We start from the raw sequence: 10,044 nt of genomic DNA, 5'->3' as shown, positions 1-10,044 counted from the left end.
ATATGGTTGTGGACTGTGCTACATTTTTTGCGGTGAGGGCATTATGATTATTACCATTTATTTATACAGCTCTGTGAAGTTTACATTGTCGGGGGTCAAATAACATAAGAAACAGAATGAAAACCTGCCAAGCGGCATACAGTCTAAAGCAGTGTCCCCAAACTGTGCTCTTTAAGGGGTTTTGGACTTCATCTCCCAGAATCCCAGACTCTTGGCCAACATGGCTGAGGCTTCTGGGAGCTGAACCTCAACATCTCTTAAAGGGCACACTTTGAAACAACGACCATGACATGATTGAACCATGTCTAAAATAATAACACTGACTAGTATACAGTGAAGACAAATGAAGAAAGCTAGTCACATCCTTTCCTCTCCTTAGAGGTCCCAAACATATACACTGCAGAAATAATCCAGTTTGAGACTGCTTTAACCGCCCTGGCTCAGTGCTAGGGAATCCTGGGAGTTGCAGTTTGTTGTGGTCTTTGACAAAGAAACCTGAATGTCTCACAAAACTACACTTCCCAAAATTCCCTAGCATTCAGCCGGGGCAACTAAAGCGGTCTCAAACTGGATTATTTCTGCAGTGTTTGTTTTGGACCTCTGAGGCACCTCTAAACTCCTTAATCTCTCTTCTTCTTCTTCTTCTTCTTCTTCTCCTCCCCTGACTCTTTAATGGGCCTCCTTCTATGGCCTCCATTGTGTCTCTGATGAGTGGGTCTACACTGTAGGAATAATGCAGTTTGACACCACTTTTGTTCACATGGGACCCAAAATACACTGCAGGATTAATCCAGTTTGAAGGCCTGTATTCGCACTTCATATATGATCCAGTCTGAGACAGCTTTAATTGCATTGGCTCAGTGTTAGAGAATCCTGGGGACTGCAGTTTGTTGTGGCTCCAGAGCTCTCTGATAGAGGCAGGTGGCTGCTAAATGTCTCACAAAACTACAGTTCCCAGAATTTCCTAGCATTGAGCCAGGGCAGTTAAAGTGATCTCAAACTGGATTATTTCTGCAGCGTGTTCTGGACCGCAGTTAAAGCTGTGGGATCCTGGGATTGGTAGTCTTGTCAGGTACGCACTTCCAGCACTCTTGGGCAGGGAAGCCTAAAGACTATAGATCCCAGGATTCCTTAGAGTGGAGCTACAGGACTTGAAAGTGATATCCAACCAGGATGACTGGAGAGGTCCTCCTTTTCCATGGCATTTGAGCCTTCTGTCCTGGAGGAATTTCAGAATGACCTCCATTTTGAGCATGGCTAAGAAACATGATTTCATAGTTCTATGAGTGTTTTGAGCTTTTGAGCCCCTTAGGCTCCTTCTTATCCAGAAACTTTGGGCCCAGTCCTGCTGAGAGCCATCCTCTGTGTCTGTCGTGGGTTCGTCATACTGTAGGAATAACTGGGTTTGACACCAGTTTCATTGCCAATGTTAATGCTGTAGGGTCCTGGGATAGATTGTCTTGTGAGGCACCGCCACCAGGGAAGACTTAAGGCCTTGTGGGACTACAGATCCCAGGGTTCCCTAGAACAGAGCTACAGCACTTGAAAGTGGTGGCCAACCAGGGTGACCAGACATCCTCCTTATCCAGAACAGGTCCGACATTTCAGGCTTCTGTCCAGAAGGAATCCCCAAATTTCCTCTATTTTGAGCATGACTAAGAAGCATGAATTTCTATTTCGAGGAGTTTTTTTGGCTTTTTTAGGTGGGGCTACATTTTTTAAAATGTCCTACATTTTGTGGTGCATTGTCCTCCTTTGGGGTTAGGACATCCAGTCACCCTGGGGGTGCTTCTCCTTCTCATCTACAACCTCTAGGTCTGGCTCTGCTGAGATCCATCCTCTGGATGCGTCACCCTTCTCACTCCCTTCCCTCTTTTCTTCTCCTTCTGACTCTTGAACTGACCTCCTCAGTCTTCCATTGTGTCTGTGGTGGGTGTGTCTACACTGTAAGAATAATGCAGTTTGACACTGCTTTTATTGTCATGGTTAATGCTGTGGGATCCTGGGATTAGTAGTCTTGTGAGGCACCACCACTAGCACTCTTGGCCTTGGGCAGAGATGGCTGAAGGCCTTATGATTAACAGATTTCAGGGTTTCCTAGGACAGAACTACAGGACTTCAAGTGGTGCCTAACTGCATTGTTTCTACAGGGCGAACGCACCCTTTGAAGGCTGAAGGCCATGTAAAACTACAGATCTCAGGATTCCCTAGGATAGAACTACAGCACTTGAGAGTGGTGTCCAACCAGAGTGGACAGATGTTCTCCTTTTCCAGGACATATCCTCCATTTCAACCTTCTGTCCAGGAGGAATTTCACTGTCCTCCATTTTGAGTATGACTAAGAAGCATTAATTTATATTTGTATGAGTGTTTTGAGCTTCTGTATGTTGTCAAGTACTACAGTTTTGAGTATCCTATGTTTCTGCAGTGCCTTGTCCTCCTTTGTAGCTATGATGTGTAGTCAGCCTGGGCCTGGGGAAGCTTCCTTTCCCTTGGGCTGTTGTTTTTGTGTGCCTTCGAGTTGTTTCCGACTTACAGCAACTCTAAGGCGAATGTATTCATGAGGTTTCCTTGGCAAGTTTCTTCAGAGGGGAATTGCCATTGCCATCTCCTGAGAGAGTGTGACTTGCCCAAGATCATCCAGTGGGTTTCATGGTCATGTGCTGTGAGGCATCCTCTGAGGCACCACTTCACCCCCTACTCTCTTTTCTTCTTCTCTCCATCCACCCTTTAATGAGTCTCCTCTGGCAGTCTGTAGTGACTGCATCTACACTGTAGGGAAAATGTAGTTTGACACTGCTTTGGCTGCCATAGCTCCATCTCACAGGATCCTGGGATTGGTAGTCTTGTGAGGCGCCACCTCCAGCACTCTTGGGCTGAGAAGGCTGAAGGCCTTGTAAAAGTACAGATTGCAGGGTTCCCTGGGATGGAGCGTCAGCACTTGAAAATGGTGTCCAACTGTATTGTTTCTACAGGGTAGATGCTCCCTTTGGCAGAGAAGGCTCAAGGGTAAAACTACATATCCCAGGATGGAGCAACAACACTTGTAAGTGGTACCCAACTGTGTTGTTAATATAGGGTAGATGACCCTTTGACCAAGGTGACAATAAGTCACAAATGCAAAGGCACCACAAAACGTAGGACAGTCAGGAAAAATATAAGCTAAAAACACTGATATAAGTGTAAATTTATGCTTCTTAGTCAAGCTCAAAATAAAGGACATTTTGAAATTCCTTCTGGACAAATGGGTGAAATGTAGGACATGTCTAGAAAAGGGAGACCTCTGGTCACCCTGCTTTTGTAAAAACTACTAATTCCAGGATTCCCTAGGCTGGAGTGACATCACTTGAAAGTGGTGTCCAACTGTATTGTTTCTACAGAGTAGGTGCAACCTTAGTGTCTCAGTCCTCCTGGGTTTGCCTACTTAGAAGTAAGCATCACTGAATTCAATGGAACTAACATGCAAAGTCTCTTTTGTAAAGAATGAACTTGACAAGTATCTGAAAACAGGGGTATTAGACTGGTCTGCTTCTCCAAGAAGTGTGTTTGACTGTAGATAGTTCCTTCTGGATTTCTGCTCTGTTGTGGGTGAAAGGCATAGTATAGTTCAGCTGTGATGATTGCATCCATCTTTCTGCCCCATGTTAGGTGATAGATCCCTTTCAAAGGCCTTTTTCACAAGCTTCCCCTGTGCAATGTTTCTCCAAATGTCTGTTCTACCTTTATTTAAGTGTGTTTGATTTCTCAAATCAAATCATTCTTTATACAAATCTGAGAAGTAAATATTAGTATGGCAATTTATATTTAAGCCTGTATTTCTTGGGATCCACTGTAGATTATGCTTGGGTGGCACATGTTTTTTAGCCATAGAGCAAAATGACTAACCCTTGGAAAGTAGCTACAGTGGACCCTTGTTATACGCTGGGGTTTGGTTCCAAGATCCCCCGTGTATAACAAAATCCGTGTATGCTCAAGTCCCATTGAATATAATGACATAGCAAAATGGTGTCCCTTATAAAAAATGGAAAATCAAGGTAAATTTATACTTTTTTGGAACATTTTCAAACCGTGTATGCTTGAATCCGTGTATAAAAAATCTGTGTATAAGAAGGGCCAACTGTATATGGCCAGCATGGCTACCCCTGAATATATAGATAGCCCCTGGAAGTTACTACTTAGAATGTATTAATCTGGGGAAGGCAAAACACTTGTCTAGTTACAGCTTACAAACCTAGTTCGAGATCTTCTTCAAGCCTCATATAATGAAGAATGGAAATCTGCCACCACACCCATGTTGTGGCATCCTTTGAATAATGTTAATAGGCCTCCTGCATTCCATTTTGGGGAGGCATTGTATGGATATTTTTGATGGGGGTTATTTCTAAAGGGCTATTTCTTGGCATATCATACAGAGGGATCCTGGTGATATAGGGATAATACCCTTATGCATCTGTGCTTCTTCATATATTTTAGAGGGCTTTGCATAGTATCCCAGTGTTGTTGTGGCTGTTCCAGTCTGCACATGTAACGCACAGTGCGCAGACATGCAAGGAGTATAGGCCTGCAGCAGATTTCATGTGCTGCTGTGCATGAGTCCTTGCTTGAAAAATGTACAGGGGCATCATGAGGTGTGAGTTGGGGTGGGTAAGAACTTTGCCTCGTCTTGCTACTCCAGGATAAGGCATGTTCTTCCTCCTTACTTAGACCACCAGTGTATTTTTGCAGTTAATATTCTCAATTTCTGAAAGACATAGACTACTCTGAGTGACTACAGGTTAAGTATATCTTTATCTGAAATGTTTGGCACCAGAAATGGTTCCGATTGTGGATTTTGGGGGATTTTGGAATATTTACATATACGTAATGAGATCTTGGCAATGGGACCTAAGTCTGAACACAGAATTCATTTATGTTTCATATATACCCTATACCCATAACCTGTAGGTATTTTTATACAATATTTTAAATAAATTTGTGTATGAAACAAAATTTGTCTACACTGAACCACCAGAAAGCAAAGGTTTCACTTTCTCTGGCCACCCATGAAAAATGTTTCGAATTTTAGAGAGTTTGGATTCTTGGAAATGAACCAGTATTCTGAGAGTTTACCATTTTGTAAATAGAATTTTTTGAGTTAGTACTTAAATTGAGAAACTTGGCACACTTTGGCCTTCAACCAGTATATAGATGGGCTTTTAAAGGCAAAATCTCGTAATGCTACGTACATACTTAGGCATGTTGATTAATTAGGTAAGCCCATGTCGTTGTATTCAAAGACATAGCTGTATTAGTCTGTATCAGTATAAAAAAGGATCTTGTAGCATCTTTGATTCTGAGAGAAAGACGTTCTGAAGGGCATCTGATGAAGCAGACTGAGTCTATGAAGAAATCTCTTTGAGTCTCAAAAGTGCTAGAACACCATAAAATCAGTTTTGTTATTAAAACTTCACTGTCTGAGGATTGTGTATAAAACACCAAACTGTAGAAGCGCAGTATATATGTGCACAGACCATTGACAAAAGTCCAAAACACACTGCAGAAATAAACCAGTTTGAAACTCCTTTAACTGCCGTGGCTCAATGCTAGCGAATTCTGGGAACCATAGTTTTGTGAGACATTTATCCTTCTCTGTCAGAGAGCTTTGGTGCCACAATAAACTACTGATCCCAGGATTCCCTAGCACTGAACCAGGGCAGTTAAAGTGGTCTCAAACTGGAGTGTTTCTGCAGTGTGTTTTAGACCATAGGCTTGTTTGCTGTTCTCTGGATTCTGTGCTTAACTGTGCCATGATAGCTTATTTCAAGAAGCCTGACAAATGCTTACCTACTGGGTACTTGCGTGCACTTTGGTTTTCCTGTTGGATGATTTATTTAAGGTACAGTATTTTAAGAGTTTATCTTTCAACTCTGGAAGGACTTTATTTTGTAAAGTAGGCTGAGAACTGCTTTCTTGAACTCTGAATCTACAGAGTGCTGTGGATGGGAGACTGCAGCTATAGTTAGAATTTGCATAGGCCAAGTTCTACAAGGCCATACTTTTGAGCTTTTGTTTTTAAAACCTGTATTTTGGTATTTTGGGCTCTGTAATTGTACATTCAAGCAAGAGCTTATGGGGAATTGCTTCTTTACAGGCCAGGATTCTGTGACTTCTCAGTTCATTTACTCAGGTCTGTGAAGAGAGAGGGGCAAAGTGGGAATACTCATCATGGCTTATTCAATGAGGATTAATATCTTGGTGTGATATATAAATGCAGTAAGTGCAGTTATTGAAGCTGGCTGTTGTCAGTGCATATACTAAATGTATTAATGCAACATCTTGGGATATTTTGCCATGTTTCAGAGTTTGATACTACTTGCTCACTCTAGTTCATTCTTTCATCATGCTCCCTCTAAAACTGTAAATTTTCATTGCAAGATTTTGCCACTTGCCTTTTGACATGTTCTACTTAGTATGCTCATATGTTGCAGATTTTGAAATCTTCTGCTAATTCAATTACAAACCCAATTCAGACTACTGTGTTTGATTTTCAGACCTACCATATAGATTCAATTATAAGTCGACTTCATGTATAAGCCGAGGGCAGGTTTTGGGGCCAAAACTATGGATTTTGACATGACCTGTGGATATGTCGCGAGTAAAACTTAGAGGCATGTAACAAAGGATCTAAAGGATGAAGCAAAGGAAAACAATGTGAAAAAACTTACAAAATCCCAGCAGGCATGTTTGTGCTCATACTAAAGGCTGTATGGATGAATGAATAGAGAGCGGTCAGTGTTTGCAGTACAGACTACTCTTGCCTTTCACCAGGGGATGGTTCCTTTTTAAAATTACAGTTAAAGTACATTACTGACACTGATTCATGAGTAAGTCAACTCAGGTTTTTGGGGGTCAATTTTTTGACTAAAATTTCTAGAGGTATTCATGAATATATACAATAAGTAGTTTGCATTCTGGTTATATCAAAGGGCACCTCCTCTTATGATCGCTTCTGGGAGTTACAATTTTCAAGTTATGCTTTGATTTAATCTCAAACTGAAAATCAGATTGGTGTCCAAGAGAAGCAGGGTTTTCCCCATTCCAGATCAAATGCTTTAACAATACTGTTCACTTAACGATTCGTATGGACCCCTTGGTGCTGTTTTCCCCTTCAGATAATAAAGAATGTCCTCAAAATACAATATAGTGCAATTTAAAAAATAAAATGATAATTAAAACCATGAAATCAGCAAGGCCTAGGCTTTTAAAAAAACTTATTTAAGAAACCTGGGTGAATAGAAAAAAATGTTCATTCAAAAAGATGATGTCAAGTAAATGTATTGGAAGTACAGCCGGGCTGTCACCACCAAAAGGCTCATTCTTGTATACATTTGCCTTGCTACATTTTTTCATGTGCTACATTGCACTTGAAAAGAATTAATAATACAAAAACCTGGAGTGGGATATCTCTTTTCCAAAGAGTTAGGCATTTTAGTCTCTAACTATATAAAGTAGAGAAGTAAAGGATGGGAGAAAAAGAATCTTGTGCCACCTGGAAGACTAACGTATTGATTTTAATAGGACAGGGGTAGGCAATCTTTTTGAGCCGGGGGCCGGGTTGCTGTCCCTCAGACAACAGGGGGGCCAAAGCCAAAAAATAAATAATTAAATAATTTTTTAAAAAATTAAATATATAAATAAACCAGGACAAATGTAGGACAAAATTTTCAAATGGAAGACACTTTTTTTAAAAAAATGGAGGACACGCAAAAAAAATTGCTGATTTTTAAAAAAATGTTAATATAAATGCATGTTTCTGAGGCTTCTATAGACAATTGCCCCCCAAAGGCCCCGGCGGCAATCGGCGGCAGGACTGGGCTGGGGCCGGTCCCAAGGCCTCGCCGGGCCGCATCCGGCCCACGGGCCGCAGGTTGCCTACCCCTGTAATAGGAGCTTGTGTTGATATGTAATCCAGTTCTTTGATGCATTGGAGATTGACATTCAAGTCTCAGAAATACATGCATAATTGTAGAGGTGGGGTCAAAGTGGAATGGGATACAGCATTTTCTTTGAATATTATTTGTATTTTCTGTATTGTGAAAGGAAAGTCTAATAGCATATAGTATATGCAAAATGCATACTTGTTTCAGTCTACTCCAGTTTATAACAGTTGTCTCATGTGCCCTTGTTTCTTACCTTCTCATGTGCCAGCTTTCCCCATTTGTAATGCAGGCAGATGTATCCCATCTATGCACCTGGTTTTGTCCTTGTTGAATGCACAAATAGCATAACTTTGGGGCAGGGGGAGTTCATGAATATTAAATTAATCAAATTCATGTACAATTTAATTTATCTAAGTATGGGGATTTATTACAAGAAATTTTTGTCAGCAGGGAGAGGGAGAGACATTAAAATTCTGTTTTCATAATACTTTATTATTTACCATTGGGAGGCAATCAATATAATATTTCTTATGCTGTTTCTGGGAAATGTTTGGTGTCAAGCTTTAATGTGTTTTTGGGGAAGTAACACTGCAGTTCAGAGACTGCCATAAGGAATATTTTTGTAGCCTTAATTTCTTCATAGGTGATGAGTTTAAGAAGGTGCATTTTTAATCTTGGAGGTTGTAAAATGGAGGATGAATGACCACCCATCCCTAAACCTTTCAGGTATATTGAGGCCCATTCTAATACTTTGTGGGTCATATTCAGCGCTTTGAAAGGGTCAGAGTCAGTTCAGACATTAGATAAGAAGGTAACGTGTTTCTCAGGCCCTGCCATGGCTAAAGTCATTACTAAAGATAGATCCATGGGGTACAGTTACAAAGACATGCGTAATACAGTATTTGGCAATGTGCAGGTCTGAAATTGAAAGTTACGAAGATTATACTGTCTGTCCTGGAGTGAACTTAAACAATTGAAATACAGTAATTAGATCTTTTTGGTACCTTATATGTTTGTAAATAGTCAATGACTTTGATTGGTTAGTTGATGCTAAATATTACTACTCAGTTAAACTGACAGGTTTTGACATGACCTCAGTGTTTCCTATAACTGACTCACTAGTGGAATTAAAATCTCTACAGAGAGCTACTGGTTACTGTTGTTGCACAGAAATGAACCATTTAGAAAAGGCAAGCATTTGTAGACCTTCTTTCTGTATTATCACACAAACCAATATATGCAGTATTTACAAAATATTGCATTTTAATTGGTAAAGGCCATTGGAAAACAGCTTGCTGATTTATGGAATAGAATGTGGTTAGTAATTAACAACAATCCATGAGGAATACTTTTATTTGCAATATGGTTATTTGGTTGAGGTTTGTGGTGTCCTGCATATCTGAACCATAACACTGTTTTTGAGCTAAAGCATAATGTTTGGAAAAAGGTTTTCTAACTTATTTGACAGTATTAAAACTTATTTTAAAATTTTAAGGGTAAGCTTCAGTTTAAGTAGTTGAACTATATTTAAAGAGCAATTAGAACTGAAATATGCAAAAGCTTGTATAAATTGATTGGGAGAATGTAACTTTAAATTTTAATGGATTAGGGAATGTTGACAAATGCTAACAAACAAATTTAATAAGTAGGAAGAGATAATTGTTTCTTTGTTGGGCTGTGAGGGCCACAAAAGGTAATCTGTATAGCCGTGCTTGGTAGCAATCACCCTGAATCATTTGATTTCTGGCATGGCCCTTAAATTCCCAAGTACTGATCAAGCTTGACCAGTGCAGAATTTTTTTTCTTGTTTCATTGCCATGCCTATTTTGGAAATTGATTGGGATCCAAAGCGGCAAATACAGTTGGCCCTTCTTATACACTGATTTCTTATACACGGATTCAAGCATCCACGGTTTGAAAATGTTCAAAAGAAGTATAAATTTCAAATATCAAACCTTGATTTTCCATTTTTTATAAGGGACACCATTTTGCTATATCATTATATTTAATGGGACTTGAGCATCCACGGATTTTGTTATCCACAGGGGATCTTGGAACCAAACCCCAGCGTATAACAAGGGTCCACTGTAATATAAATATATAGCAGAGCTTTCTTCTGAACTTT

At 40.1% G+C, this 10,044-nt stretch overlaps 1 protein-coding gene across 1 annotated transcript in view; it reads left to right on the top strand.

Annotated features, from left to right (window-relative positions):
* The window catches only part of HOOK3 (hook microtubule tethering protein 3), a 73,132-nt gene that overhangs the window by 1,342 nt on the left and 61,746 nt on the right, over positions 1 to 10,044 (top strand). The gene's annotated exons all lie outside the window — the stretch shown is intronic.

The sequence above is a fragment of the Sceloporus occidentalis genome, unplaced genomic scaffold (assembly GCF_023333645.1).
Source record: "Sceloporus occidentalis isolate IW3139 unplaced genomic scaffold, rSceOcc1.0.p SCAF_1, whole genome shotgun sequence".
NCBI lineage: Eukaryota > Metazoa > Chordata > Lepidosauria > Squamata > Phrynosomatidae > Sceloporus > Sceloporus occidentalis.
This window is presented reverse-complemented; position numbering and strand designations above follow the sequence as displayed.